Source organism: Falco cherrug, chromosome 4 (assembly GCF_023634085.1).
Source record: "Falco cherrug isolate bFalChe1 chromosome 4, bFalChe1.pri, whole genome shotgun sequence".
In the NCBI taxonomy this organism is placed as follows: domain Eukaryota; kingdom Metazoa; phylum Chordata; class Aves; order Falconiformes; family Falconidae; genus Falco; species Falco cherrug.
The window spans coordinates 18,584,512-18,611,341 of record NC_073700.1 but is presented as its reverse complement, the minus strand read 5'-3'; the positions used below and the strand labels follow the sequence as shown (position 1 = coordinate 18,611,341).

The window sequence follows — 26,830 nt, the reverse complement described above, 5'->3', positions numbered from 1 at the left end:
TGACACGCGTCTCCTGCCCAGGTTGTGAATTGCAGCTGGGAGTAAATCAAAGGCGGGGGAGGACCCGGGGGGCGGCCGGGGAGCCGCCGGTGCTGCCCGCACTTGCCTGCGGGGAGCGGGGCTGGACGCGTCGCTTGCGCTGAAGTTGAGGAAGAGGAGGAGGGGGAGGATGCTGTAACTTGCCCGTGTCCCCTCTCCCGTGCCGGGAGGCAGCTGCGGCGCTTTGTGCGGGGTGAGACCGCGTCTGCGTGTGCACATGCACACGCACAGATGTAAACATGACCTGAGCATCCATCGCCACCGGGTCTGGCGCTGCTGGGAGAGGCTGCGGATCTATCGGTATCCCCTCCTCCGGGGGGGGGGGGCAGGGTCCCCGCAGCCAGGGGCGGAGCTGCCCCTCGCACCCGCCTCGGGGTGCGCCCCCGGTGCGGGGGGGAGCCGGGAGCCGCCGCGGGTGGATGCGCGGGGGGCGGCGGAGGGGCGGGCTGGGCTCCGCCGGCAGCCCCGAGCGCTCAGGGCCGCCCGGGCTGCCCGCACCGAGGTAAGGGCCGGGCACCGCATTGTTCTCCGAGCGGGGCAGCGGCGGCGGGGGGGTGGGGGGCCTCGGGCGCGGAGCTGCGGGGGTCGCCCCGCCGTCGCAGCGCGAGGGGAGCGCGCGGCCACACCCACACGGGGGGTTGTCCCCCCCCCGCACCCACTGGTGGCTCCGCTCGGGGAAGTTCGGGGTGGGGTGGTTAAATCCCCCGTGGGGCGCACGGAGGAGCCGGGCATCGCCGCTGCGGCCCCGCGCCCCGCTGGGGCGGCACAAGAGCCGAGCTGCCCCTCGTGCTGGGGCCGGGGGTACCCACCCCACTGACCCTGCGGGAGGGGCGGCCGCCGGCGCTGCCCTCTCGCCCTCCCTCAGGACAGGCGCCGCGTTCACCGGCGGCACGGGACGCGCCGGGGCCGGGGGCAGGTGCGGGCAGCCGTGCATCCTTGCGGGCAAACCCGCATCCCTGCTGCGCGGGGCCCCGCGGAGGAAGCCCGGGCGCTTCCCCGGCCTTTGTTACCCTTGTTTGCTCCGGCTCGGCCTCGCATCCTCCCTCTCGCCGAGAATAGTCCCTTTCCCAGTATTGTTCTCGGTGTGTTTCCTCTCGCCTCTCTCTTCCTCCACCCCTCCTCAGCCGCAGGTTCTCTGCGGACATGATACCCTGATGCGTGTTTTCTCTCTCCCCTGTGGAGTTAAGTCCAGACCTACCCATTTGGAGAAAATTATCTTTTTTTCTTGAGTGTTACAGCCCTGTTTCAATGGGGCTCAGATAGCCCTTGTGTGGGTTTGCACTAAATTGAGATAAACTTCGCTTGGAACGTGCTGCACGGTAAGGATGAGGTTTCTGGTTGCTCATGTGCCACTTCCCATCAGTTTAAATTTCACTGAGTGTTTGTGTGCTTGCGGCCTGGGCTTGCTCAGCCAGAAATGGATACGATGTAAAATAACATGATGTTTTACCTCTGACCTTGCTGCTCTTTTTTTTTTTTTTAAATATGGGATTAGGTGGGTCCTTGGCTAAATGACTGTAGCTTTGTTGAATGCAGCTGAAGACTGGTATGTTCAACATATTGCTCCTGGGGAAAAAAGTTTTGGAGTGCCTGTGGTGGCTGGAGAATGAGATTAAGGGAGAGGCCAGGTTAGGAGCTTTTTAGAACAGCATTTCCAAAAGGGTCCAGTCACGATCTCCTGTGGTGTATTGGTTTCCAGCCTTAGATGTATTTGAAAGTGCTTGCATGGCTGTGCATAGCTCTGTCTGGGGGACTTGTTGGTCCTTCCTTTAGTGGATTGTGTTCTTTCAGCTCTGCCTTTATTTAGAGTTTTGCCTAATAGGAAGCAAAGAGCCGCTGAGCTCATTGTTGTAACTTTTGCAGGATTCCCAATAGCTGCAGTGAAACAGTCAAGTCTTTAATCAATTTTTACTTGGCTATAACTTGGAAAATCTTTGAGCAACTGCAGAGGCACTGGCTGGAGAGCCATGTCTGCAGGCTGGGGAGGACTGCAGTGCTCTAGTTACGCCTCATACAGAGGCAGGAACATATATTTAGAAAAATGTACTTATTTTCACTTGTGTTCTCTGGTTTTTAAATTATTTTCTTGAAGCTGCCCCTTTCTCTTTCAAGTGTTTGTTCTGCAGAAGTTAGCAATGCTTGCCTTGAAAAGACTTCTGTTCCCTGCAACTGCCCAGATCTCAAGATTTTGTCTGTCTTGCGTAGAGATTTATCTTGCTGACTTGGATGGGTGCAACTGTCAGACTTGATCTTTTGAGTTTGATCCTGATGTATTAGACATGTCAAACACCTTACTAAGAATGTGCACGTCAGTCCATTAGAAATACATGTGTTTCTCAGTCAAAAGGCCGGGATTGTATAGAAAACTTTCAGTGTTCTAACAAGCCCTAGAATCCCATAATTTTGAAAACATGGCAGGAATGAATGAACTCCTGAGGTCTAATGTGCAGGTGACCATCTTTCTGTGAGGATGATGGGTTTGTATTCACTGAAGCTAGGATATCTTCTGCCTGGTGAGATGAAACTGCTACAGAGTTCTCTGGAGTAAAGGTTGTAAATCTATCTCGGCTATAGAAATCGAGGCTCCTCCCCAGGCTTTGTGCTCTAAGATTAAAAACAAAACTCCACACACCACAACTTATTTTCAGTGCATGTTATTATCTTCAGCCCTGTGAATGCATGCAAGTGAAGCCTGGCATGAAAATACTCCTGAGAGCATGACTGTCACTGCTGCAGGACTGGCTGACATGGTGTGGATGGGCATTCTTAGTGTAGGCAAGTCTACGTTTTGTTTCTGGTAATTAAAGCAGCAGAAGGTAAAAAGGAGGCCCACCCCAGGGCTTACATAATTTGCAAAGAGCTCTTGCATGTTTTCTGTACCCTATTTTCTTCCTCCAGTGCTTCTTAACATCCAGTGAATGGTTGGCAGGGAGGGAGGGAAGGACCTGGATAAAAGGAGTATTCTGGGATCCAGGGGCTGTGTTCGTGCCTGTTGCACCTTCCCAGGGAAACGGTGGGCCAATGTGTCGAATCCATTTGCAAGTGGCAGTATAAATTAAAGCTGGGGGATAAACAGGCTAGAAGGTTAATGAGATGTCTGAACTTAATTGATTTTCCTTACAGATTGGCTATAATGTCTTTTGTTTACGCCCCCTCCCTGGGATGCTGTGTTACAGCAGTTACATGAATATCAGGAGTAGCAAAAGGTGTGGGGGGAGAGTCATGGCTATTTGGAAAACATGGCTAGGAAACCTTGGCTGTACTTCCCAAGTTGGGCTGATGTGTGATTTTTTTTTTTTTTTTTGTTCGTTTTTGACAGAGCTTTGACTTGGGACCCTGCACCCCTGTGTCTTCTGTGTCCCAGTGCCACTGAATACTGGTGAGCGCTGAGCCAGGGACAGCAGCATGCCCTAGCTGTCAGGCAGACATGCACAATCCCAGGGTTTCTACAAACCCTTCATTTAGATGCAGTGTTGTACAGGCTAAGCTGGAAAGACTAGTAGAGGAGGTGTTATCATATGGTGTAAAAATTTCTAGGTCCTAAAGTTGTGGACAACATCTGATCAGGGTGGCATTGCTGTTTCTGTAAGCCTGTGCCTAGCTTTAAAACGTGGAGTAGTGAAGCTGAAGCAGGACGATGGCTAACAAAGGATGTTGACTTTATTCATTTGACTGGAGGTGCCTGACTTAACACTCAGATAAATGAGAAGGTGCTCAGGCCATCAATTTTTGGTCAGTCTGTTCTGTGTAATTTCCATCCCTCCTGGGAATATGTTTGTGTTGGTGATTGGAGTCACCCCAGTACCATGGGAGGGTGAGAGAAGAGATCCTGCCAGCTCACATGGTTCCTCAGCAGTGCTGGTGGTGGTCAATGCTGCTTAGTCTGTGCTGGCTTCAGTGACAGGTTCATCTTGGGAGCAGACAAGGATGGGCCAGCAGCACCAGCTTCTGCTGTTCTGTGGGTGTGAGCTGGATGGCACAGCCAGCCCAGAGAAGCAGCACCTGGGGAGAGGAGCTGGCTTGGGAGATGTTCTCTCAGCCCCTCCAAGAGTGGTATGGGGAAGGAAAGACACTGTGTGTTTGGGCTGCAAGGCAATAAAAATTACGGCTTTTCCTGAGCTATTTGCTATGAGACCCTTGTGGTTAAATCACATTTCAGACTTCTCCTTTCAGATTATATACCAAAACCTAAAAAATAAAATAGTATTAGCCCCTTAGAGAATTTGCTGTGTTCTGTTTTTTCCTTAACTGGAGTACCACAGTGAAATAGCTTTTGTGCTTTGCATGGGAATTGATTGCAGAGTGACTGTGAAGAGTTGCCTGCAGACAACAGTTTTCATAAAGAAGCCATATTTTGATTTAAGGGTTTCTGAGCAACTGAGGACAGCTGTAGAGCACACACAACCACATGAGAGATAAAGAAAGATCAAGGTTTTTAGATCACCACATCATCATAGGCAGCGTTGATTGACAGGAGACTTGGGCTCAGCACCTCTGTGTTTGTAATCAGGCTTCAGATAAACCAGCCCACGCCATATGCTGCAAGACTGTCAATACGTGGAACTATTTGCTGCGAATATGATTAAGTCAAGAGCAGAGGGCAGTAAGTAGGTCGCTGGGTATCATTGATAAATGAGCTACGTCCTTATCATGTGTGCACCACCCACAGTATTGTATGACAATGTTTAGTTGTAGAAACAATTCCTTGGCTGGCTTAGAGCATGTGTATCTATTTTTTTAACAGGCTAAGCAGTTTGTATCCAATGTAATGGTGAAAAGCCACAGGCAAAGCTGCTGTTGTTTGGTTGCAGACATTTCAAAACATTGAGCCTTCCTCTTGCCCCCAGTTGTAATACATCAGTGCTTTCAGCAAATGGTTAACGGTTCTATGGCTAAATGATGTAGCTTATAGGAAGCAGAGATCTTTGTTTTCTTTTGCTATTTCAAGCAACACAACAAACCATTAAACCATAGTTCCTTCAGAATTGTAGTAATTTTTGGAAAACATAGGCTGCACATCAAATACATGCAAACTGTAATTTCAGTCCTTTGTTTTCTGTATGGTCTGCTTACAGGGTGAAGTCCGAAAAGGATATACTTTTATGTGATGGCCTCTTTATTTAGAGATTAAACTCCTAGTTGTTCGATTGTAAAAAAAAAAATTAATATATATATATATATATATAAAAATCTGAAGCTGAGAAAAGCTTCAGATTTTCAGCAGTTGTCAAAACTTTAGTGCAAGGGAAAGGGAATGCTCTAGGAGGAGAAGAAATGCAGTTTTTTTCTGCTGGGGTTACATTGTTTAGTTATCTGTCAGTTTAACAAACCATTATAAAAACTGTTGCCCAAGAGTTTGCCAGGATGCCCCCAGAACGCAAATGTATGAAGCTGCCATCCACCCAGGTCCTCTCATTCCTCTGTCAGAACAGGATGGAACACTGCAATGCTCCTCTAGGTCAAAGCTGACTTTTTTTTTTTCCAAATCCTTTAGGTATGTTTTGAGATTATATGATCCAGTTAATGAGCCAAAATAATAATTTCAGCCACTGCTCGTTGGTCGTGGAGCATGCAGGTGATCCGTTCCTGCAGCTGCTGATGGGCAGTGATCAGTTCAAATCATCTCAGGCTGGTTGCATGCTGTGGTGTGGCTGTGCCTTAGCGGTGGGAGGTGGGTATCTAAACCCCTTTCTAGTATGTGTTTAAAAAAATAGCCCTACTGTTTTTCTCATGCTAATGTCTGAGCTGTCTTTAGTTCCTTTGAAAGAAAATTCCATAGGCTGGTTAATCTCCCCATATATAAATCTTTCATACAATTAATCCTTTATTTTTTTTCAGATCTTTGTGTAGGGGAGAGATGGTTTTAGAAACTACTCAGTTTACCTTGTGTTGCACTGAAAATAACCCACTTTCTTGAAAGCCAAAATACAGACATTTTAGTTCATGTTCTTGGTTACTATTGCTGTACAGCATAAAAAAAATTTTTGGAGTAGTATTCTCTCCCAAAAAACTTTCTTGGAAAGAGATTGATTTCAATCCTGACAAATATAGAAAATGAAGTGACAAAAGAATCAAAATTGATGATGAAATCTCGACCCTCTCAAAGTGAATGGAAATCTTAAGGTCAGACTTCCATCTGGAGTTTTAATTAAGTATCCCCTTGGAATACTGTATTTATGATCTTTTTAGAGATGTGGAATTGCAGTTTTACTGAAATACCAGTTCCCAGGTGTTCCAGCTTTATTCATAAATGAGCCAACTGATTTTCCACCCTCTGCCTTGCCCCCTGAAGAGAAGCATAAGATTAGGAAACAGACTCCTGGAATATTCTTAATTATTTTTAAATAGTAGGTTAAACAGCATCAGCAAAAGTTGTGCATCCTCTTCCTTCTTCCCCAACAAGTCCTAGAAAGACTTGGGGAGACATTAGAAGTGTCTTGGGGCGGAGACCATTTTTTCTAGTTTAGAAACAGGTCTGAAAGTAATAAAAATAGTCAGTGTGTATGTTGCAGAGTGTTTTCACTTGAGTCAGCCTGCCCTGGCCCCGAGAATGCAGCAGAGGCTCTTGCTTTGTAGTCGGACCTTGCAGAGTAGTTTCATATGGGAATGCTTGATGTGCTTGCTGCTTTGGTTTAAGGCTCATGTAAGGGAGAGGTGGGGGATGATAGATGTGGTAGAAAGATGTAGGGTTGCTTTAGAGGCGGAAGCAAACCCAGCTTAGGAAGGGGCACGGGGGTAGAGAAAACCAGGAGGAAGAGGAGGAGAGCAGTTAGTCATTGTTCTGAACTGGGCTGGGTACCGCACAAAAGGCGGCTGCCATCCATAATCTAGCTGGGGGCTGAGATCATAGCATATTGATGTATTTTATGTGACATAATACCTCTAGAGGCATGGCAGCATTAAAAGTATAGGTTACACAAACATGGTTACTGCAACAGTCTTAACAGTCCTGCTTGGATGTTATGGAAAGCAGATGTACGAGTGTTTGCTAGCTATCGTGCAGGGGCTGGGACTGAATCAAACCAGTAAAAAAAGAAGCAGTTCTTAAAAGGTAAAATATCTTAAATCTCAAAGTTAAAAAAAACAGCTGTGTGTTAGATTAAACCTTGACAAGGTCTGTCATGCTGTTTGTCCCTGAAGGTGGTGATGATGGAAAATAGTGTGTCTGGAGGTAGAGGAGGAATCTCCAAGTTGTCCCCAGTGCACAGATATTGCTGCAGTTGACTAATGATTTAGGGGGGTTCTCCTTCTTGCTTTCTCCTGACATTTTCTCCTTACTCTGTTTTCTAAATGAAGAACAGAAGCCTGAACTAAAATAAACTACAACCCCTCTGGATTGCAGATCCAGCAATTTAAGCATATTTAACTCTGAGTTATCCCTTGTGCATAATGCGAAGGACATGTTTTTGTTTGCAGGAATGCTGCCTGAGAGCAAAGCCTGGCTAAAAGCAAGTTTTAAATGACCAAAATTTTAATCTTTTAGTGAAATGACTGCACCACATATGATAGCTGTGTATGGAGCAGAAGGGTGAAGTGTGGGAAATGTAGAAGGATATGCTGCAGTAGGAGTCTTTCTAATCTGTACCATATTACTCAATTTTACAATAAAACAGAATGTGCTTCAAATCACTTTCCTCCTACAGTGTCAAAGTTTAGCAGAGTTGATAGAATGTGATGTTTTAGCAACTAAAATACAATTGGTACTTTTTGTAAGCACCCTTGTTAGTGGGGTGGAGATGTGTGCATATATTATGTAGCCAGCGTATTGGAGTTTCTGAATGCTTGGTCTTGGTTCATCCTTCTGTCTTCAAAAATGAATATTTTTATTTATTTAGGTCACCAAATTTTTTATAACGGTCTCAATCATCTTGAAAATCAGTTGCCTCTTCATCTGATCTAATAGCCTGTGGTCTTGTCCAGAGGAGAAAGTTTGGAGAAATAACCCTCCCTAATCACTCCTCCAGCCCCACCTAACTTCACTTACATGGGAGGCAGGAATGGGAAGCTCCAGGAGATGTCTGTTTGGCAGCTTGAAGGCTGATGCATTATCTGGCATGAAGCAAGTGTTTATGTGCTTATCTGTCGGTATTTCCTAATGCTGACCATGTGAGATTGCCTTTCTTGGCAACAGCATAACTCCTTTTCCATGTTCTAGCCTTCATTGCACTTAAGAGTGAATTGCTGTTAAGGGTTGGATGTGAGAATCTGCTGGAAATCAGAGACGAGTCATTTAGCGGTCTGTTTCCATGAAACAGAAGGTGAATTGAACTTAAAATTTAATAAGTGTGTGTTCTTGTTAGCTTGGGACATGCAGGGGACACAAGCAACCTTGTACAGCTGCTTTTGTAGGCAACAGCATGAACCTGGTAGACATGCTAGTGTCAAGGCTTCTGAAGGTTATGACTTGGATTAATTGATTATCATGGGGGGAGGGAGAAGAAAGCCTTACAGGCTTTCTCAGATTGGCCTGGGAGGGAAGAGGGGGTGGTATGTGGGCATACTGGGGGTTACTGGTACAAAAGGTCCTATTTATCCCTTGCAAACCTTGCTCATCTTGAAAAACATTAGAGACCACTGTTTCGATACTATGGATTTACAGGAAGATTTGTTGTGATACACTGCCCTGCTTGTTCTAATGATCTGTAGGGATGGGGATTTCTTGATTGTCCTACCCTATTCAAGGGGGGATGTGAATCACAGCTATGGGTGTATGTGGTGGTTTAGGAGGGAGGGGAAGGGTCTCTGTGTGTGTGTGTGTGTAAAAGTACATCTTGGTGTGAAAAAGCAAACTGGAGGAAGAAGAAACCTGGAAGAAAAAAGGAAAAGGTCCTGCTGTAGCCTGACACATCAGATCTCAATTTATCACTAAACAAGTTTCATAACAAAGGTTTTTAGATAAAGCTTTAGGAAAAGCTATTCAGCTGGGCTAAAGAAAGCTCTGTCTTTAACCGTGTTTGAGTACATTGAAGGTATCTTGCTACCTTGAGTTAATGTGGCTGCTGCTTTGGTTTCTTCCACTTCAAGCATCAGTGAGGCAGTGTGAACAGTAACTTTAACCTCCTTGTTCTCAGCCCAATTTTTTTTTTAAGGCAGCACAGCTAGCTCTGTTGCTTAATGGCAGAAAGAGTTGTTAGCAATGCATTAACATCTCATCTTTCAGAAGTTACACCCTGTCACAGCATCATATGCTTGTTGGGGCAAGCCACGCTCCTCTCTGTGAGAGCAATCCCTTACTCCTTCCAACTCCCCCGTGTTACTCGAACAGAGCCTGGGCTGCGCAGCAGCTGAGATACGGTATGTTTATTCAAATAGATTTGAGTGTGTCATCTTAGCTCTTGACTAAAACATAGCTGCGTGGGATTTCAGTGGCACCAGGAATAAGACTCCCAGTTTGCTTTAACAGTTGTTGTTTCCAGCTCTGCTGTTGGAGTACAGGGTGGCGGGTTGCGCTGTGTGGCAGACTGTGTGTCTGGCACTTCCTCTGCAAAGTTGTACTTGTTTGGTTTTGTATTTACATATACTAGCAGTGTTCTATAGTCCTGTCGTCCTAAAATAAAATGTGGTAAGAAAAAAAAAACAAGGCAATCAAGAACAGCTAGCCATGGGTGGGACTGAGCTGGAAAGAGCAGTCGGAGGAAAAACAAAGGCGAGCAGTGTTAAGTGAACGCAGTGGGGAGCAGCATGAGTGGAAGTGCTGCAGGGGATGCACTGCCTGGCAGTTTGTCCTTGGAAAGCTTCACCTGGTGAGTCCAGGTAAGTGGAAACTTAATGTGAGATGAGTAGTCTGGCTGAGCTGTGCTGTGTGCGGTCCTGTGGCAGGCTGGGGGTGTGTGGGGAGAAACGCGCTTACTGCTTTTATGGCTCTTTGTCTTGGGAAAGAAAAATGTGTTGTTCTTTTTCCTTGCTTGTGCAAAAGCATGAAGATATGCCTGGGAGATGTGTTCTGCCATCTCAGCTGATGCCTGAGCTGTGAAAGCTGCAGGGAGAGATGCTGGCTGCCCTGGGGCAGGGAGCAGGGCAGGTGGCTGTGGCATGGGACTTCTCCAAGTTCAATGGTGCAACTCCTCTGTGTCTTTTAGAGGTGGGCCTTACAGAGGAGCAGTAGCTGCAGGCTGCAACCTCTGCTTTGAGGTGCCAGAAACTCAATGTGTTTTTCTTTAATGCACCGGTGAAGTTTATAGCTGTGATCCAGCCTCCTAAATTTTACTACAAACCAGAGTCTCCAGCTAACACCTCGGTGTGTTGGGCTGTGGGCATGCTTTACTTAATGGTGAAGCTGTTAAGTGCCTTCAACATATAGCAGGGAGGTAAGTAGGCTACTGGGGCAGGAGGAAGGCTGGAGACTATGGTTTGACCTAGCAGTGTTGTCCCGCACACCCCTCCAGTTGCAACACAGTGGGACCTGGCCCTCACAGCTGGAATATAGGTATGACCTTCCCTCTACCCATGTAGTTTTGTAGCCTCAGGCTGCAAGGTGGTGCCTACAGAACTGCCAGGTGTAACAAGGAAATGGTAAATGCAGCTATTTGCAAAAAAGAAGATTGTTCCTTTTTGGCAGGAGGAGCTTTACTTCCCTCCTTGAATTGGGAGGAGGAGGTGCAGCCACAGGTGTAAGCTCCACAGTCACTTCCATTTAGAAGAACATACTGGTGGATCTATCAGCTGTGCTGCTGAGATGTTCCTGCAGTGGCCGGTTCACTGTACTAAAACATGTAAAACCACCTACTCCATTAATTAACAAACTGGAAAGAACAGTGGGAAAAGGGGATTTTTGTTTCCTGTGAGCTTCATACAGGATAGTATGGCATGCAGTTATAAAATATGCCACACGTGTGGGTTGTAATCTGTACTAAAGAGCTGTCAGCAATACTTTGCCAGGATGCCAAGATCACACTGGTTTAAATGGAGTCTGCTGGCAATTTATAGGTTGTACCTGTTGGCCTCCTCTGCAAAACCTGTCTGAGGAAAAGTGCCGTTCTGGGTACGGTGTGACGGTGCTGCAGGGTCTCTGAAGGTGTCAGGGATGTGCTGCAGGGGTGTATGTGCACGAATGCTGGATGGAGGGGGCAGAGGGATCTCTCTGCCAGATGATATCTCCAGCTGTTCTTCCCAGCATGTCCCAGTTCTGTACCCTGTAGCCATCATACCGTGGGGACTCTCCTAGGTCTGGAGGCATGGCATCCTGAGGCAGGTGGGAGTGGAAACTCCTGTTCTACAACAAAAAGCATCTGATAATGCTCTAGGTACTGCTCTGACCAAAGCAGCTGATATCTCATGCTTCTGGGGAGGAGGAGGTGATGCCTGGCTAGGAAGCCTGTAGTGGATGAATCTTAACACCTATGTGTAGCCTGCTTTCTTCCTCTGGGGCCAAGAAAGGTGTAAGGGTAGCTTTCAGCAGTCATGCCCATCACCTCAGGCTGGAGGGCCTTTTATTTTTAGGCTGCATGCTGCATTCAGTGATATCACTGGCTCTTGTGTGGGAGTCCGTGGAACTCATGCCATATGCAATGAGCTCAGAACTGACCCTGGGGCTTCCAGGTGCTGGTTATCATGTTGGGTTAGGGCTGCCTGTCCCTCAAAAGGAGGCCCTCATTTGGAGCTAGCTCATCTTAACTGGTTTCTTCATCCTGGGAAATTCTGTGTTTGCAACTTGCACCTTCACTTGTAGCATATGAGGGGCTGTTTGAGGCTTGTGACTTGAAATTCAGAGGTTAATTCTGTGTGGAAGGATCAAAAGATGCTTGTGCATGACAAGAAAAATCATGGAAAGTTAGAAACAAAGCAAAACCTTGAAATTTTCTTTTTGGGGAGTTAGAAAGATCTGCTTGAAATATTCTTGTTTTAGTGGTCTTCTGTGTGAGCTGGTTTTTGTAACTGGTGTGGTAACTCCTGGAGTAAACTACTAGAGGGCTGCAATTTAGAGTTGCCTGGGCTGTGAAGCACCACTCAGGTCTGCAAATGAACATCAAAACAAGGTGAGGTTTGCAAAGGGCAGTGCAAAGGAACACCATGAGAAATGTTTGCTAGGCGCTAACCTGAGGGCAGGAGAACTACTCAATATGGTGTAAGGAGGAGTGATAGCACAGAAAGCTAATGTAGGTACAAGCCTGCTTTGGGGTTGCTCTGTGTTAGGGAATTATTCAGATAAAAAATCCCTGCCAGGCTCCAGAAAGCTGGCTTGCAAAACTAGCAGAGTGCTCAAGGCAGACCTGAGGCTTTAAAGCAGATTAAGCTTTGACCAGACATAGTGATGAGATCCATGGGGGTGGACATTTTTTTTGTGACTTTATGCAGTTCCTCAACACTAGCATCTCACTCCTAGTGACTGGCCTGGGCTTTAAGAAATATATTAGCACTTGTAACTGTCTGTCCAGGTTGTAACTGTGACTTTCTGCTTGAAACCAGGTGGTTTGTGCTACATCCTGATGTGCTGGTGCTGTGCTTGACAAAGGTGCTGGGTAAGGCATGGCATCTTACTCTGGGAGGAAGGATTCAGAGGTGTTTATGGGTGCTGCTTTGTGCCTTTCTCAAGTACAAAAAGTTCTAAAAGTTTTTTTTTGTTTGACACTTCAGTGTGTAATTATTGCAAGCAATTTCTCTGCAGCTACGACACCCATGTCCAGGGGGAGGATGGGGCAAGAGGAAGAAAAATTAAATTAAATACAAATTTATCACCCTCCAGTAAATTGTCAGTACTAATATGACAGTAATATAACCTTAGCAATGGCATCATTACCGTAAAGCATAGTCCTTTACACACAGGAAACATTTTTTTTTTTTACCTGCTAGAATGTCCTGGCATGGTTACAGCTACCCTTTTTGTCTAAATAATACAGTTAAGAGTAACCATTTATTGGGATAAATGTATCCATTCTGAGAGTTTAACAATATTGATTAGCAGAGGACAAAATCAGTTAAGTCATGTCCTTGGTTTTAGTGGAAACCAGGCAGCAGGGTGATAGTCAGCTGTTTTTTCAAACTCTGCTCCTGTGATTAGAAGCCAAATTGTTTGTGTGAGCTGGGCAGGAATGTGCTGGTATTTACCCAAATTTTGAAGAAGACACTTAGCAGAGGAATGTGCTCTGCATGCTCACCATTCCGCTAGGAAACTGTGCATATAAAGCAAACCTCAAGCAAATATTTGGAGGGCCAGGGGGCTTCAGAAGAACAGCATGTCCTTGAGAATTTTAGGAAGAGCAAGTTATCCCGGTGTACTTGGTTGTCTTGTCCTCTCTGCGCAAGCTCCACCCCAGCCAAGGTGGCTGCTGCTGGGGTGTTTACAATAAATCTCTTTATTTCATTTTATTTAATATGTGTCTGTGTGAGTACCTGATATTCAGAATGGAATTAAGAGAGATGAATTGCTGCTGAAATTGGTAATAACAGAAAGCAAACCTGTCTGGCAGCATCTGCCCTGTGATCTGAGAGCAGGTAAAAGAATCCTTAATTAACTTCTTGCAAGGGTGGGGTAGTGGTTTTTTGTTAAGAATTTCAGAAGGTTACAGCATGAATTGTTGTTGCCTGAGTTAGAGTAGCCTAACGAATTGCAATAAATGAGCTCCTACCCTATGGTGAGTATTGGCTTTAAGGAAAAATGCCATAAAGTTTGCTGTGGGCTGAAGGGAGGGAGCAGACTTGGGGAAACTTGTTAAAGGTAACACAAGAGTGTGGTGTCTCTCAACTGTTGTCAAAACACTTCCAAAGCCTCTTAGCACTGCTCTTGTTTTGCTTTCTGCCTCCTGTCCACATGAGACACAGCAGAGCTGGTCAGAGGCTCTGGCTCAGGCATGATGTGCATGTCACGGTTGCAGTGGTCCCAGGCCAGTTACTCTCAGAATATTTTATCTGACCAGTTAAACTCCTGGAACTGGCTGAAGTCAGAACCAATTTAAGGCTTTTGGTGTGTTAGCTTCCAGCTTCCAAAACACTGGAATTAACTGGGTTGGTGGTTATTTGTGTGCAGGGCTGTATCAGACCTAGAGTAGTGGAAGCAGTAGTGTGTTAAGCTTGTCCTGCATGGGACTGAGAGCTCAGTGCAGAGGCTGTCGTTGCTAATTACATCTCCTCTTCCAACAGTGCTCAGTCAAACTGTCATTGGACTCGACTTGTGTCTTGGATTGCTGTGGACTCCTTATTAAAAAGTACAGTTGGGTGATGGAAAATGGGAAGCTGTTGTAAAGCAGCAGATAATTAAATGCTTCTCAGGACTAAGTTCACGTTGCTCCCAAAGAAAAAAAAAAAAGCCTTGACAGGTCATTCTGCCAGCTGCTGGAGTAATTAGAAATGGGGGCTCCCCCTCTGTGAGGGCTGTGCTGTGGTTCAGCAAGGGTTGCTCTAGTTGTGTCTCCTCATTTCAGGAAGATTGATAAGTGTGTCCTCTTGGTGGCGAGGGGTTGGCTCTGGTCAGGATGGGCAGGCAGGTTGCTGCCGTGGGACTGGGCAGCGCGTTGCAGTGCCTGTAATCCAGTGGCTTGCATGAAACAAGTGTGGGTGCAAGGTTGGAAGAGCAAAGGCAGGGAGAGCTGGGGCCCCAAAGTGAGTGTCCCTCTGTATTGTTTGTGCCCTGAGAATGAATTTGGGCAGCTTTACCTTTGGGATGGAACTAGTGAGAGGCACTCTGCTTCCTGAGAAATCACTGTCCCAAAACAAGGTACTCTTCTTCCCAGATAATAAAACAACAGGGAGTTACTTGAATGAGAGGCCACCAGTACCTTGATCTCAGTGCAATTGCTTGGGAGGCTTAACAGGTTTGTCCTGCTTATGTGTTAGTGAACTTGGTGCTGCTGTGTTGGTGCACCATGAAATTCGTGTGCTTATTATGTTAAATGCCCTTTCAGCTTGACCACTGCAAAGGTGATAAAAACTTTGTGCAAAATGTCAAGTCTCAGGTGGTGCCTGAGAAATGGGATATTCAACCACCAGATTCATTCAGCCCATCTCCAACAGCAGCCAGTACCAGCTTGTGAAGGAGCTCATCTGTCAGAGGTCCTGTGTGTGCTGGGATGGCTTTTCCCATGAAGTTTTCTTTCTTGACTCCCAGTTAGAAACTGGCTTGTGTCCAGAAGCATCCAAGTGGTTTCAAGTCTGGTAAACCTCTGATTTACTTAGACCTTGCCTTGGAAAAGGCCAAATATTGTCATGTCTCTATGCTTTGGAGGGGCAAGAATTTCATTGTGTGTGTTTAGCTTGCTGGAGGAACGTGGTCTGAATTGCTGAATTCAGGGGGGTGGGGGGAAAGCTGTAGCATGAATTAAACATAGCTAGTATTTCTAAAGGCATAATGTCTTGACTGAATGGTTTTAATCAGCATCATTTAAATACTGTCATTGCTTTGCAAACAAAGTCCTAGTTGGCTCACAGAAATATTGAAAAACCAAACTAGGCACTACCCCTGCCAGGGTATTATCCGCCCAGTTTCCTTCCTATCTGTGTACACAAGTAGAATGAAAATGCTGCATGAGGAGGAGGAGGTAAGGGGAGCTCTGCTGTGTGAGTACAGAGGTGCTTGTTTGACATGTCAGCCCATGAAACAGCTGCCTGTCTGCAAAATGGTTTGAGGCATCACTTTGAGAAACAGCCTTGGGCACCTCCAGCTTTTTGCTGTGCAAGATATTTGGAATTAAAGCATGTTTTGGGTAGGGGAGGGTCTGAAGGGTGGAAACATCTGAGATATATCCTACAAAGATTCACTTGAAGAAAATTTGCTAGCATAAAGCTGGTCACGTGTTCTTAAAAATGCATGCATAGCTCTGCAGTGTAAACTACTTCTGCCCCTTGTTTTGACAGTCTCTGCACGTAAACCTGGCTCGCTCACACAGCCATTATGTCAGGCAGAGCACCGTATTGGAGCTGGTCTTTTCTGTGCTGCTCTGCTTGTTTAGAATTAAATGGGAAGATGACAGGTCCTGGAGGAGCGGTGTTACAAGGAGGTATGGCACATGACCTCTCGTTCAGTGGCCTTGGAGGCAGCGGCTGTAGTGCCAGGCAGGCAGGCCACAGCTTGCTCTTCCTTGGGGATCCCAGTGCTCCTAGAGGTGCCGGCAGTCTATTACCTGGCTGTGGGGAGAGGATGGCCATGGGAGGGGGGTGCAGCTCCCCAGATCCCAGTGCAGCAAAGCAGGAGGTTTGTATGGATCTGTGCTGCGTGAAATGAATACAATTAGAGGAGGAGGAATTCCCATATTGATGTTGAATACAGGCAGGTACTTGTCCAACACTGCTCTGTAGTTGTGGTCAATCCTAGGTCTGAATAACAGACCTCGTGGCTTTGGTCCCCCCCTTCCAAAAGGAGATGTATAAATGTAGGCTCCAAGCCAGGATTAATTAAGCCCTAAATTTTTTGATGATCTCTCTCACTACCTCAGCTTAAAGGCAGTTTCTCTTAACAGGTGAACACGTCCCATTGGGGTGGCCAAGGTGAAGAGGCACAGCACAGCTGCTTCGTGGGGACTGCACATCCGTGTCCCCAGGAGCATGTGGGTGTGCGGCAACAACTGCGCGGCTGCTCTCCAGGAGTGCCCATAAATCTAGCCGCTTCTGCAGGCAGTCGTGTTGGTTGCACAGCCTTATGTGTAAGGAGACTGTTATCTTCTGATGCCCCTGTATTTCTGAGAGCTGATCGTTAAATGCCTGGTAGTGTTAAATGGAGTATTAAGTCTCAAGGCTTTCCAGGCACATTCATGCCGTTGCACAGGGATGTATGCCGAGGTGCTCTCATCCAAGCTTCTTAGTGAGATCTGAAACTCTTTGGAGCTGTCTAGCTTTCAGGGCTGCTCTCAACCAATGAACCTGGGATGCTACTGAAATATGAAAACCGTAGTTCTTTGTTGAAACCTAAACCAGCTCCAAAATGACCCTAGGAAAAATGCTGCTGCTTTGAGGGAGGAGAAATGTGATAAACCAGTGCCTGTGCCTTTGTTAAATTATACAAGGAGCTATTGCAGTGAGCAGGAAAACTGTCACTTGCTGATGTTGCTGTGAGTTATGACCACATTCTGGTACGTGTATGCTGCTCCTGCAGATGCTGCTGGGCATAGTGAGTACAGCTAGGGGAATACAGCTTCTTTGGTGGCTCTTTTTCTGTAGTGATCCACTCGCATAAAATCTTCTCATTTTTCTTGTTGCTTAAAATCTCCGTTCCCATGTAATCTTTTCCCTCCTTGTTTTAGGCTCACTGTTTTGTTGGAAACTGTCACAAGTTATTTTGAGATGCATCTTTTCTTTTTTCCCCTGCACCCTCCCCATCACAGTGTGGTTTCTGGGTTGTCTTGTGGCAGTTGGGCTTCCTACGTTGCTGAGACAAAGGCAAACCCACCTTCTGCAGGGCTGGTTTCAGGCTGAGGCTGTCTTATTTAAAATCAGTGTGGGCACTTGCAAAAATGGAATACTAAATCAGTGTTTGAATTACTACTGCACTGGCTATAAAGGGAAAAGCAAAATCATACACAAATTAGTTGATATTTTCATGTCTAGCTGTTGATTTACATATCATGGAAGTTATAGCTGTGCAGGTAGGCACAACATATTCCCAGGGAGGTTTCTGCCGAGGGCAGCAATGAGAGCAATATCCTGCATGTTTTTCTCAGGCTTGCTGGCAGGGAAGAACAGCAAGGTCACTGATTTTCCCAAAAGTTTTATGGCTCTGTTTGTGGCACATGTTTTCCCCCATGTCAGTGGATGTGAAGGGCAGGTCAGTCCTGCCTGGAGACTTCCTTGGCCCAGAGGTGGTGTCTGTGCATGGGATGGTGCAGGGAAGGGTTTGGAGAGAGGGGTCTGGGGTTGTAGGGCATGTCCAAAAAAAGTGTTTAATAACTTTCCTTTATTTAGGATATGGCAAAGAATATAAGTAGCAGACAAACCTTGTAGCTGTGTGTTTTGCTTCAAATAAAGGCTAGATATGTCTGTTGTGACAGAATGCTCATTGCTTCTCCCATTTGTGATAATGGGGGTCCGTTGCCCTGGCAGTTCAGTATGTCACCATGGTAGGAAATTGGAAACAAGCTGCAGCTGTTGAAGTACCTCACTTGTTTGTACACCCTGTCCTCTGGATGTCTGTGGCTGTCTGCACTGGAGATATAACACTTCAGAACAGCCTTTTCTTTCTGATTAGGGGATGAGTTCCTGGCCTGGATGGGTGAGCATCTTGACAAGCACTAGGTGTTGGCCACTCCTATTCCCACACAAGTTCTTGGGGACAGTTGGCATCTGCTCTGCTTTGGATGGTTTGTGATATTCACTCGCTGCTGTACCTCATCTGCAGTTCCCTGTGGCAGTGATACTTTTTTTCCCCCCTGCTCTGCAAAGGGGGGAGGTTTTAATTTTCCCCCTTTGGAGAGTGGCCTTGTATCCTCAAGAGCCCTTAGGAGGAGCCCTGGCTTGTTTCACCTGGGTTGTCCCTTAAAAGTCCCTCGTTTAAAAGTTATGCAATACATATTGCATCTTCAGCAATGATAATGGACCCATACCTTGCACCTGTAGTGAGAGCAATGGTAAATTATTTCACAAGTCCCACTAGAGCAGGGATGTGGTGTTTACTGCCCCATCACAGGGAGTAAGTGCCCTGGTGCTGCTTTTTGCAGGGATTGGCACAGCCCTCGCTCCTGGATCCTTGCATCCTTGGCAGGGGCATGGTGAGCATGTGCTGCCACCTTCTCTTTGTTCTTGGTTTATTGGACCTGTCTAACAGCAGAGCAGGGATTTACTTTGCTGTGTTTTCTTCCATCTACTTAATAGTTGCTTGTGGGCATCTAATAATCAAAACGAAAGTGAAACGCGTAAGCAGGTAGGGTTGCAAACAGGAGATGTATGAGCTTTCAGCTGTGCGTGTGGGATTCACACCTCTGGGGATGTATGTTCATAAATGCCGTATTTGTTGATGGCACAACAGAGACCAAATTACAGGCCTGTTCGGTCACAGCTGTGCTGTCCTCTTGTACAGACCAGGCATAAAGGTTGGTTTCCCAGGGGAAAATATTTGGTATGTATTTTCATGTTACTCCTGTAAGCTAAAATGAATTTCCTACCTTTTTTGTCCTCTATTACATTTTCATACCTGTCCTTCCTCCCCTTTTCCTTTGCCCCAGTAGCTGTGGATTTTTAATATTTTGCTTCAAATTTGAGAGGGGAAAAAGAAATCTAATGTTCTGTATTCCTGAACTTTAAAGGGTGCCTTTTTCTGGGTCAAATGTAGAGAATCAGCAGCATTTGTACTTTTTGCTCGTTGCATCTACATGTCTCAGAAGTCAACAAGTCATCTGACATTTTTTTCCCCCAAAAAAAAGTATTTCAAAAAAATCATGGAAAGATTTTCCTGCAGTAAAGTTGTTTTTTAAATAGATGCCCCTCCTTGGAGCTATTGAACCTCAAAGCGTAAGGCCACCCAAGACTGTAAAATAAAGCAAGGGGGTGGCATATCTCCATGTTAAGTCATGGTAAAGCTGAAGCAGGGTCCCTTGAGTATCTCTAATGCTATGTGATTGATGAGAATGTCACAAAATAGACATTTGGGTTGGTTTGTTTGGTTTTTTTAAAGGACTTTATTTAACCACACAATTGCTTACAGTAATGCAGAAAAGCAATACAGGGAGTGAGCTGTTCTCTTGCTTTCCTTCTTTTGGTAGAAGAGTAGAATGAAACTATTCTGGATTTATATGCCACATTTCTTACTAGGGCAAATGTTTAAAACGTTTCTGTTAGCAGTCATAGAACCTGACTGCTGTTGTCTTGTGCAGAGTACCTGGTTTGATTTCTGTGAAGTCTGTCATGACAGAAAATGAGAGATTTTGATCTGCTGATGTGAGAGTTTAGAGATTTGAGCTCAGAGCATCACCTTCCCAGAGACTGTGTTTATGATGAGAATTGTAGTGCAATGCACATTGGTTGCATTAGTTTAACTGTGGCATACAGTCAAAACCAATAAATTAAAGCTACATTTTATTTCCTTTTTTTTTGTGTTCCCCTCTTTCCTTTCTTTTCTTTATTTTTCCCCCCTGTACCCTTACATAGGGCCATTGCAAAGACTTTAATGAGTTGTGTTGAAAATGTATGACATCAGGTCAGGCATTCATGGGGAACAGCTGGTTGCTCGTGGTTGCCCAGCCAAGAGTCTGACCTGGCAATGTCTAAACAGACTCACAACTTCCCAGTGTTGTAGCAGGAGCCAAGAAACTGGCAGAAAGAGGTACTAGATTTGAACCAGTGGTACAAATTCTTATAAACTCAAGCACTGTGTATGTATGTGGCTGGCATGCATATGCAGGTGGAGTTAGTGTATCATAGAGTGAGGATCTTAGATTAGGGTTCAACGTGATTCCAGCACAGTGCATCCCAAATTGCCTTGTACTCCTTTGAACATGTCAGGATTTATTGACATAATTTGATCTCTTTCTAATGATAAACCTGTAAGAGTACAACCTGAAGTATTTTAGATGTTCTTTTCCCTAGACAATAGTACTTTTTGTGGGGGAGGAATAATAATTCTCCAAGCTTGTCCTATTTGTTACAGAATGACTACATGTGGATTTGTTTTTAGATCTTATTTTTCTAAGTGACTCTGACCACCTAATTCCTTCAAATAACCAGTGAGTTTGGTTTTGGATTCTCAGGTCTGTCTGAAGAAGGGGATAGCATATAGACTAACTTATATGGGAACAAGCAGTCTTTGGGACAGTTGGCGTGCTTAAGCAAAGCTGTATCTCTTGAGCAATAAAGAAGCTGGTGGAAAGATCGGAATTCTTCAGAATAAGTTTTTAAAAAAAAATCTCCTTGACCTCTAATGGCAAGAGGTGATACAGCTGGTATAGGCAAAGTGCCATGGCTTTGTGCCTACGGAGTTAATGGAAAACAAACAGTCTGAACTTTCCTGTCAAATCCTAGAGAGGCTAAGAGATGCCCAGGTTTTTAAAGTATTCAATAAACTGCTACATCGAAACAGTCACTTCTCATAGTGTGTGCCCTGAGTTCATGACTTTTGGCTATAAATAACATGGGACTGAAGATGTGAGGATGTCAGCCATCCAGTGTGAAGAATTAATGGTCAAAAATCAAATCATGTTCATAGACTGGAAAGTGTCCAGATATGGAGGAGTAGCCTGCAGAGCTCTGAGAACTTCAGGTGGAGAGAAGCAAATTTGGCTGTCACCCATCAAGCTTACAGAAGATTTAGAGTTCAGACCTTGATTCTGTTGAAATTAATAAGGAACAAAAGCTCCTCCTAGAAACAGTGAGAACTTCATACTGTGGCAACAGAAGCCGGTGTGTGTGTAGGTGTCACACAATGCACCATATCAAGACATCTACCACATTGAAAGTGGCTTCCTCAGCTGCAGTGAGCCACCTGATTTTCTGCTATAAATAATGAATCCCATTTTTTTACAGCAAAAGTAGTCCCTTTGGGGAAAACTAATCCGGGCCATTCCCAGGGTCTTGGAGCTTTTAATGTGTCTTGCAGCTGGGCTGCTCTGTGTCTGTGCTGCCTGGCTGGCGGTTGCACAGGACTGAACGCATGTGGTGGTGCTGATGTCAAAGGGAATCAGTTTGTGTCATGTCTCGGGCTAAGGGCTGGAGTAATCTGTAGGCATCTTCCCACCTGTTGCTCCCAACACTGCTTCTAGTGGGATAGGAGTAATCTTAAATGCTCTTATTTTGCTTGTTAGGCGTATTTTACCCTTTTAGATCCTGAAGGGATCATTGTTTGGTCTGTGAGGATTCATTGATGTTGGTAAAGTGATCTGCGATCTATTACTAAATCAAGTTTCCTTATGCTGTGGAAGTGTAACTGGTTTTGACTTTAAAAGCAATAAGCCCTCTACTAGGGAAGATTTTCTTGGCTCTGTTCTGAGGATTAATTACTTTTTAGGAGCACTATTATGTGGGTGGGGAGAGTCAGCACTGATGATGCATCAGTGTGAGAAATTGAAGGTGCTTGAAGGTGCAGTGATTTTAAGTAGCTTTTGCAGTGAAGATGTGTTAGGTGGTGGCTCTTGTTGAGGCAGCTTGAGGTCTTTCTAGGTCTCATTTAAGTGTCACCTTCCATGTGAAAGGGTAACAGAGGGGATGGTGCAGGTTGGGTGGCAGCAGATGTGATGGGTGCTTCAACTTGCAAGTAGCTGAAGCCTGCTTCCAAAATTGGAGCACTTTTGCTTTTGTGGATAGTGCTGAAGACTGAAAACCATAGCTTGAATGATTAAAGTTCAGTTAGCAAAATTCAAATGAGGAACAGTTTCTGTTGTGTTGTGAATAGCCTCAGCCAGCAAATAACACTTTTGTTGTCTTTGATTAAAACTTGCAGAAAGCAAGTTAACTGCTTGAGAGCACAGGAGCACCAAAGTTCCCAGTTAAAACTGGGACAGTCTCTCCTGTTAGTGCTGTTCTTGCTTCGTTGCATCAGGGAAGGAACCCAGGATTTTGAGAGACCAAGCCACTTTACCTGGGAAGACTGAGGAAAACCTTCTGCATTAGGTATAGTTGGCTTGAGCTAAAAACATATCACTTCTTTAGTAGTCAAGATCAAAAATATTTACTGATGCTTGCTTAATTCATAAAATGCTGAGGAGATAATACTCTTTGAATCAAAGCAGGTGCTTTTGCAACTGAAGTAGATGTATACAATGCTGGTAGCAGCCTGGGCTGAGCCTTGTCCCTACGCCACACAAAATAGCATGGGCTGTTTGCCTGCGCTGATCTGCAGAAGCCTGGGTATTTGGCAGTATGGGTTAGAGCATCAGATGGTGTAAAGGAGAAACTGTAATGACTTAATGCTGTCCCAATGGTTTTATATCAGCCTTAAGGATTGAGCCGGTTATTTAAGCAATACGGAGAACTGGGAACCAGGAGAAGTGCTGCAGTTCCAGGTTAAATGGTATCAGTAACTCTGCTTAGAAAGAAGACACCTGCTGACCATGTCTGTGGGGTAATACTTCTTCATGACCTCTTCTTGTAGCACCACTTTATGCCTTGAAGTGTGAATTTTAATTAGCACTATAAGCAGAGGCTATTTCTGTGGCTTGCTGAGGAGTGTCAGGGTGCACTGCCTGGTAGCTGTTGCCTGAGCCAGGAGGGGATGAATCTGCCACCAGCTATGGTTCAGCTGCCCTGAAATTGTTGGAAGAGAGGAGGATGCTCTGGGTACTGACCTGCAAGTGGCAAAACTCCTGCTCTGCTCAAAGCAGAGGCACTAATCTGTATAAATTGTCCCCTTACTCTTCCACCTAACAGAGGTATTAAATGGCGCAATATGTTGCGCATGCTCTGGGCTGCGGGGTGTGTATCAGCCCTTTGTGGCAGCTGTCACCATGAATAGCGGCAGCACGTGTGCCACAGCTGGCTCTTCCCATGAGCTAGGTAATGAGCTGCAGCATCTTCTCAATACTGGCCCTGGTCCTGCCACACTGATCCCGCACTGTGGGGTGCGATGCTCTGCCAAAGGTCTCCCTTTGCATCTCCCTACCCTGCGGCATGCAAGCAGCAGAGCGGTGGCACATGCTGTGCTTGCTCATGTTGGTGGGTGCCATCGCTTTTGCTGCTGTTCTCATTTTAATTTACATCTCCTACTCCCAGCTCTGGGCTTTAAATAACTGTAAGTGGAATGGGCTGGATTTCAATCTAAAATAATCATGATAGTCATGAATGTGATCATAGAGTTTGTGCTCCCACCATTGCTAGGTGGGTTTAAACATGAGGGGATGGATAAAAGTGGAACTAGTTTATATATGTGCATATATATAAAAGCTGAGCCCTCTTCAGGGCTGTAAATCTGATTGTCAAATTCAAAAGTGCTTTGATTCAAGGCCAAGTCCAGAAGATACTGAAAACTAGGCTTTCTGTTGCTGCCTTGAAATCAAGATAAAGCCAAAAATCACAAAACTGCATTAATCATCATTGAGTTAAATCTTGCAAGTAATACTGTATAAACACTTTAGATCCAAAGGGGATTACAGGCAAATACTGAGCTGATGGAGGAGTTTAAGGATGTTCTGAATTGCAAAGCAGGCTTTTAGAAAGCATTTCTGGAGCCGCGCCTCTGGGTTGGGAGTGCGTGGAGGGAGAGGGATGAAGTGTGGTGCTTAGGGCAAGCAGCTCAGAGGAAATTAGACTTGGCTGAGCGTGGAGAGACTGAATGAGAGCAGAAGGCCACTGGGAGAGGGACGGTAATAGCCTGCTGTCCGTGGTTAGCAGCACCTTACTCCCTGCTCTATCGCATCCACTGCCATGTGCTGCCTGTGCCCGCAGTGTTTCCTATGCTTGGTTTGCTCTATGGGCTTTGGGTGCTGTGAGTGGGGTAGGTGCAAGCTGTGGCTGCTCCTAGACCCCGTGATCTTGGGCAAATGTCTTAACCTTTCAAATAGATGTGTTTACTTGTCTGAAATGAGCATCAGCCATGGTAGGGAACTTGAATCAGCTGATCATTGTCAAAGTACTTGGGATGGCATTTTAGTTTGGATCACTTTGAAACACAGTGGGGTATGAGGTTCTATGTCATCATGATGTTTTACAGATCATTTATTGTGATAGTGAGGCAGGGGAGAAGAGCTAACATGTATTTTTTTGTGATGAAGGAAAATTAGTGTATTACGTAGTTTTTATACCATATCAGAACAGGTATCTCCAGAAAAATCCAGTGCCAGATGCTTGTAGAAGACAAATTCTCAAGTTCTTTATCCTCTTCGTATCTCCAACAGAGTGCATGTGACTAACCACTGGCTTCATTTCCCAAAGAACAGTACATGAATCCGAGGTCTATCCTCCCTCTTTAGACACCACACAGATCTTATATTTGTTAGAGAAATTATTTTAAATATGTTGAGGTTTTTTTCCTAGTATTTTGGAGTTTTCCCCTTTGTTTGAAATGCTTTGACTTCTCTTATCACTTTTACCTGCTGTGACTTGCGGTGCAAGCTCCCTGCGCAGTTAATTTCCTTGGATGATTTATTCACCAGTGACACAACATAGCCCTTGACATAGTAATTGCAATGATGTGATGGTCCAGACATCAAAGGCGGGAGCCCCTGGCTCCTCGTCTCCCTCATGCTGCTGCAGTCCTCCCACCTCTCCCTTTGCGTTCCTTCTTTGTTGCTTTAATCCTCTTGGGGAAGGAAAAAATTAAAACCTCATAACCAGATGAAAATTGGGTGAGTGCCGGAGTAGCTTTCTGTACATAACTGCTTACAGAAGTCAGAGTTCAACAATGCCGTGTTACATTGCTGGGGGTTTTGCTGTCACCATGTCCCCTCCTTGACCTAGGACCCAGAGCTTCTGCTGGGATGCAGCCAGTTGAGATGTGCCATTTTGTAGCTGGGCAGAGAACAGCAGTGTGCAGCCTGCACCGCTCTTCCTGGAGATAAAGGGGGAAAATGGGGCGGGTATGTGGGGAGAGAGGAGGGGGGGAGCCTTGGTTTGCTTCTTCCCTGCCTAGGGACAAGCAGCTGGGTTTGCATCTCTGGGAATCAGCCAGCTCTTATGGAAGAGGGGGAAGGAGCTCACCCCTTGCTTTGGTGGGCTGAGCAGGACCTGGCTGAGCTCCGGGGCTTCCTGAATCCCTCCTCCGGCCTGCTCCCCAGTGCCCAGGCTGGACGCTGCCTCTGTGAAGCCTGCAGCACATGCTCTGTGGCTGGAGTGTGCAGAGGCTCCTCGATACCTGTGCACAGCTCGGCTTCTCTGGCTGTCCTTCTCACCTCTGCTATGTGGAGCCTGTCCCAAGCAGAAGCAATGCTCACCCTGGCAGTGACTGACTCGGATTTTCAGAGTAGTCATCAGTCCCCTTCAGTGTGTACAAAAAGTGCTTGGGTGCTGTGATGGCTGCTGTGATGGCTGCAGACTGGAATCCGAGTGTGCTGGATAAACACGACTGAATAGCTCTGAGAAATGTTTCCTGCCTTCCCAGCCCTCCCCTCTTTGCCCTCTTCCTTCATATAAGGTGAGAAAATACATCTTGCAAGAGAAGATGACAACTGGATGAAGCAGAATCAGAATAGGCTTTAGCAGGAAGGAATTCTAGTTTTAAACCTGCATCAGTAGAAACTTTGGTACCTCAGAAATGAGGGCCCTCACTGACTGATCTAAATGAGACTGGAAAGCTCACCTCTGCCACACTCCTACTTATCTTGCTGGTCTGAGCAGATGCTTGTCCCTTTGCTGTTAGAGCACTGTGCTGGCCCCTGTTCAGCCCTGCTGCCAGTGCTCCAGCTCTAAGGTCAGTGGGGAATCTGGGATGCTTCTGTCTCAAACAAAATCCCCGAAGAGCTTGAGTTTTGGAAGTGGCTCCTCAGCAGGGAGCTAAATGGTCGTATGGGGATTAAGGACTGCTTGGAAGGAGAAAGTCTGGCAGCACAGTGTTGAACTACTAAATCATTGCTTAAGGCATGTTGGTTTCACCAATTTAGGCTGAGACTGTTAATTAACTTGTTTTATGTGTGTGCACATCTCATTTAAGCAGCTTGCTTTTATTTGGGAGAACTACAAAAGGGGAGAAAGTATTGGGAAACACATTGATACTTTTTTTTCATCTTTTAAAAAGCAATTGGCAGCTCCAGTTCCTGCTGAGAGCAGAGCAGGGGGATTCCTGCACCCAGGAAGATGTGCTCTTGGGAGCAGGAGTCTATCTTTTCCCAGACAGATTGTTACCAGCCCAGGTGTCTACTGCTCCATTACATGCTAAGTCTGAGAAATGAAATATAATTATTAGCTGAATTGTTAAATGGACCTAGAGCTTCATCAGAAACCTTTTTCCAACAGCAACTGGAGCATATAGTAACAAAAAAAAAAAGCTGCAGAAGTAGTTACTGCAGGATTTTTT

At 45.7% G+C, this 26,830-nt stretch overlaps 1 protein-coding gene across 3 annotated transcripts in view; it reads left to right on the top strand.

Annotated features, from left to right (window-relative positions):
- The first annotated feature begins 213 nt into the window (after nucleotides 1–213).
- FRMD4B (FERM domain containing 4B) overlaps nucleotides 214–26,830 on the top strand; it is a 138,488-nt gene continuing 111,871 nt past the window's right edge. The window contains exon 1 of one of the 3 annotated variants that reach the window (XM_055708650.1): nucleotides 214–232. The gene's annotated coding sequence lies outside the window, so the exon portion shown is untranslated. Of the gene's footprint in view, nucleotides 233–428; nucleotides 542–26,830 lie in introns of those variants that run through there. The other 2 variants (XM_055708647.1, XM_055708648.1) reach the window with 2 other exon arrangements.